The sequence below is a fragment of the Pseudorca crassidens genome, chromosome 11 (assembly GCF_039906515.1).
Source record: "Pseudorca crassidens isolate mPseCra1 chromosome 11, mPseCra1.hap1, whole genome shotgun sequence".
Classification (NCBI taxonomy): domain Eukaryota; kingdom Metazoa; phylum Chordata; class Mammalia; order Artiodactyla; family Delphinidae; genus Pseudorca; species Pseudorca crassidens.
The window spans coordinates 83,574,652-83,580,110 of record NC_090306.1 but is presented as its reverse complement, the minus strand read 5'-3'; positions in this window follow the sequence as shown (position 1 = coordinate 83,580,110).

The window sequence follows — 5,459 nt, the reverse complement described above, 5'->3', positions numbered from 1 at the left end:
AGAACGGGTGCCGCCATTGGCCCGCGGCCGTAGGAAGCGCGGCGGTGATTGGCGGGACGCCTCGCGCGGGTTCCATTAGCCGCGGCGCTCTGGTAGAGGTGGTGGAAACGCAGTTTAAAAGCCGCTTGGGCGGGAGCTCCGTTGTGCGGCTCGTTTCTGTTTCCCATTTCCCCATCCTTCCTCTTAGGATGGCGATAAGAGGCAAGTCGTACTGCTTTTTGTGCGCCGTTTCCTCTCCCTGGCCCTCTGGCGAAGCGGCTTTTCTCTCCGGGGTCGGTCGCCGGCGAATGGGCCGGATTTCACGGCAGCTGCGAGGACCCGGGTCTGGGCCTTTCTCAATCTCGGGACACTGGTTCACCGAAGAATAGCCGCAGCCTTTCCTCTCCAAAAGCTAGCCTTGAAGGGAAAGAAAAGGAGTGAGGCGTTCATGTGGACGCTCATCTTCCTCGATTTGATTTACTTGGGGGAGGCAAGGGGAAAGCGGGCAGTTAAATCTCCGTCTCTGCTTGCGAACGCTTCTTTTGTTCCCGAAATTCGGAAAAAGCCAGACCTTGACTACGGGGCACTTTGAACTACCCTTGAATTTGTGACGAAATTGTATTGCCAAATGTTGCACTTGCCTCTTACCCTAAAGAAGGTTGGGACCTTTCTAAATTATTTCATTTAGTTATTTGGGGCTCAATCGCATTTTGTTCAGAGCCGTCTCTGGGTTGGATCCCTCCACCCGTAAGTATCTTACCCGTAACTTAAACCTAATGCTTCATAATACAACGAAATGAAATGATTTAGGAATTCCTTAATGGATAACTTACAACTGAGACAGGTGCATTCTAGATTTTAATCTTAGGGGAAGCCTAGTGACTAATAATTAGGCCGGAAACCCTAATCAAACCCCTATTACAGATCCGAGTTAAAACTTGGTGGAGTCTCAGAAATTTTACAATAAAAATGTCTTTCTGAAAACAAATACCATTAACGACAAACGTTTAAATACCTTTCGAATTTATATGTTTCAAGATATTTTCTTCCAAGAAAAGAAAGAAGCTGATCTTGGATTTAGGGTGTCTTAATCATTTCCCCAGATTCTGACCTCCAAACTATGTTTCATAAGCTACTTTAAAAAAAAAGTTTATCTGATTTCTGCATGGTTGTTTAAGTTCCAGTAAATTTACTGGAAATACTAAAAATGTTTCCTATGAATTAAGCCATTTTATTTTTAGAAATTGAGGAGACATTTCTTTTAACGATAGTCTATTTTCCTAGAGGCAATTTTACTAATTATTTTCTAAAAATATCAGTATTTACATATATTTGAGCAATAGTATTCAGACCAGAAATGCAAAATAAAAATTGTATTTTAATTAGCCAGTTGTTTCGTAGGTCTTTAGGTTGCTGTGTAAGAGTTACCTTAACCATTACCTATCCACCCCCAGCTTCACTAGGTACAGAGGCAACGGTTTCATCTTCAGACGGTGAACTGAGCTGACAGGCGAACGACCATAATTTCGCAGTGACTGGTAACCCCATAAATGTAGTCAGTGAGTGTGGGATGGTCCCAGGCAGTGTGCCTGGCACAGTTCAGTTATTTCTTCCAGTATAGTCTCAAATTACGCACAAGGCAAAAGTCCTGAGCAGAATATCTGCAAGGCCACAGTTAACGGGTTTATTCTATCCTATTTGAATTAGCAAGTTATCCTGTTAAATCGTTACCTTGCTAGTTGAAGGGGTTGACTTGACTGTACTAACAGTTTTTAAGAGGTAGGTTTTGCCGCTCTAACTGAAAAGGGTCAGAGTTACCAGGGCTTATAGTATTTGATCTGACGAGGGTGGAGTACATAGAAGGATCTCCAGCCTCTGATAGCTGCCCTATGGTCTGAGGATACCTGGGCAGCTAGGTTCCTGAAGTGGATCTTCAGAGGAGGAGGAGGCATCACTGACACTTTGAAAATAATAATCTACGTAAATTTGATGCCAGTAGAGTACAATGCTGGAATCACAGAGCCACCTGGAGGGACATCTGAGGGTGCTGCACTGGAACTCTGCTTTTTTCATAGGGCCATTGTACCAGAAATTTTCCAGGCAGTTTAATCCTACCTTTTACCACAAGCAAAAAAAAAAAATCACCTGTTGAGTCTGAAAGTTGTTATATTTTATTTTTATTTCTGATTGAGTTATAATAAACACATCAATACAATATTAGTTTCAAGTGTACAACAGTGATTCTATATTTTTATGCTTTATGAAATGATCACCATACAAAGTTGTTAAAATATTTTTGACCATTCCCTTATGTGTACATTACATTCCCATGATTTATTTATCGTTTTTTTGTTTTGTTTTGTTTTTTGTGGTATGCGTGCCTCTCACTATGGTGGCTTCTCCCGTTGCGGAGCACAGGTTCCAGACGCGCAGGCTCGGCGGCCATGGCTCACGGGCCCAGCCGCTCGGCTGTATGTGGGATTTTCCCGGACCGGGGCACGAACTCGTGTCCCCTGCATTGGCAGGCAGACTCGCAACCACTGCGCCACCAGGGAAGCCCTCCCATGACTTATTTATCTTATAATTGGAAGTTTGTACCTCATAATCCCCTTCCCCTATGGCAACCACCAGTTTGTTCACTGTATCTGAGAGTCTGTTTCTGTTTTGTTTGTCCATTTGTTTTGTTTTTCAGATTCCACGTATAAGTGAAATCATACAGTATTTTTCTCTGTCTGACTTATTTCACTTAGCCTAATACCCCTCAGGTACATCCATGTTGCTGCAAATGGCAAGATTTCATTTTTTTATGGCTGAGTAATATTCCTGTGTGTGTGTGTGTGTGTGTGTGTGTGTGTGTGTGTGTGTGTGTGTGTCTATGTCTATCAATGTATATCACATTTTCTTTATCCATTCACCTATGGAGGGACACTTAGTTTGCTTCCATATCTTCGATGTTGTAAACGATGCTGCAATAAACATAGGGGTACATATATCTTTTTGAATTAGTATTTTTGTTTTCTTCATATAAATACCTAGAAGTGGAATTGCTAGATCATATGGTACTCCTATTTTTAATTTTTTGAGGAAACTTCATACTGTTTTCCATAGTGGCTGTACCAATTTACATTCTCATAAATAGTGTACCAGAATTCCCTTTTCTCCACATCCTTGCCAATACTTGTCTTTTTGATAATAGCCCTTTTGACAGGTGTGAGATGGTATCTTGCTGTGGTTTCGATTTGCATTTCCCTAATGATTAGTGATGTTGAGCACCTTTTCAGTGTGTGTTGGCCATCTGTATGTCTTCTGAAAGTTCTTTTAAATATACACAGTACTGTACGCTACAGGCCAACATTAAAGATAACATGATTCACAAAGAACTGCATTCTAGATGCCTGAAATCAATGTTCCCTGAGTAAAAACATTCTCATTCCCTCTCATTAATTCTCTCTCCTTTTCTTATCCCTGGACACTATCAAAAGGAGGTTACTTGCAGATTCTACATTTCTCAGGAGACATGGTTGATGTCGTAGCTATCAGACAGTGAGATTGACTTTCTACATCATCCACAAAGCCATGAGTTACCAAATTCAGACTTGGAATTATCCTAGATGCATCCAGGTATATCCCCAGCTCCACTATTTTTAGTGATGAAGGTAATTTTGATTTTAACTCTGCTGTAGAGCTCCGAAGTAGAGGGTTTTTTTTTTTTTTTTTTCATACTCTTATGTACCTTAAGGCCGAGAGGTTGGGCTACAGAGTTTGGGTGGCCTCTTTGTTCCTGGTTACCACTTCCAAACGATTTCTCCTCTTTCCTCCTTCAAAAACATTTGAAGTTCATATCATCATAAATCACACCTCATCCTCTTTACTGCTATAATTTCTCAACCCTTGGCCAATCTCCCTCAGAAATTAGACCATTGCTCCATGCTCTAAGTTTTCCTCACCATCCCTTTTGTCTACGTTCTTTGTGAATTCAACATTCTAACAGACGGCCCATGTAACACTGACATTGGGCCTCTTAGGTCTTTGACCTCTTCATCTCCAATAACTTGTTCCTCTATTCCATCTCATCCATCCACTCCAGTGGTAAGACTCTGAACCCTGTCATCAATAGCTGTTTTACCTTCTAAATCTCAAATTCAAGCATCCCAATTGTCAATCACTAGCCTCTTTTCCTCAGCTCATTTATCGTATTCTCAGTGACCAGCAATTCATTAACCCCAACACTTTAAAGAAAAACCTATTATCCTGCTCCTGCCATCATATAATCATTCCAACTCAACTGAAGTAGATTCCGTGATCAATCTATGTAATCACTCTTCTGCAAACATTTTCAACTCTCTTACTCCAATGTCTCTGTCTTTCTTGCTTGGAAGAGCCTCAACCTTGCTGGGACTGAACCTTGCTGGAACAAACTTTCTCACTGCTTGCGCCCAAGTAGCAAAGATTGCTGGAGAAAAATCATACAACAACTGGTTTTAATTCATGACCTCAGACCTCACAGGAGCACTCGACACTGGCTGACAAAGCTCTTCATTCTCTGGATTAACCATTCATATCTTCACTTCTCAAATTCCTCACATCCCTTCCCCGTACCTCTCCCCATTTTCAGCTGGTAACCTTGCTTCATACTTGAGAAAATAGAAACCATCTGTAGGAATGCCTCAACTTCAGACGGTCAAATCTGCACTCATTTTCTCTTGCATCTTTCTTGCTTAAATTGAAGTGGTGTCCTTCTATCAGAGTGAATTCCACCAGTTGTACTCCGGATCTCACCCTTCTGTCCTCAAGGACTTGATTCTTTCAGTCATCCCCTGTGAAATTTCTGAATTAAAAAAAAAGACGATGTTTTATTTTGTGTTACAGTCATCCAATATAACAAATATTTTAATTATCTTTTATGTTGAAACAGGTATTAGAGTTTTTTTAAAAAAATCTTTAAAATTTTACAGCTCGGGGGCTTCCCTGGTGGCGCAGTGGTTGAGAGTCCGCCTGCCAATGCAGGGAACACAGGTTCGTGCCCCGGTCCGGGAAGATCCCGCATGCTGCGAAGCGGCTGGGCCCGTGAGCCATGGCCGCTGAGCCTGCGCATCTGGAGCCTGTGCTCCGCAACGGGAGAGGCCACAACAGTAAGAGGCCCGCGTACCGCAAAAAAAAAAAAAAAAAAAAAAAAAAATATATATATATATATATATATGTTACAGCTCTGGTACCCAAAACTTTGGGAAACAGTGGAAGGATATTTCTATGTGAAACCACAGATTTTTTTTTTTTAATGATGCTATTACTTTGTCAGAAAACTCTTCCAAAACTTTTTTTTTTTTCCTAAAACACTTGATAACTGCCTTCATTTCCCTTTTTGGAGTTCTTAATGTTATTAACATACAGGTGACTTTTTTATTTTTCATATCCTGTTTTGTATAGGACTTGGTTGTGGATTTAAGGATGTCACCTCAAACAGCAGTTGATGAAATACT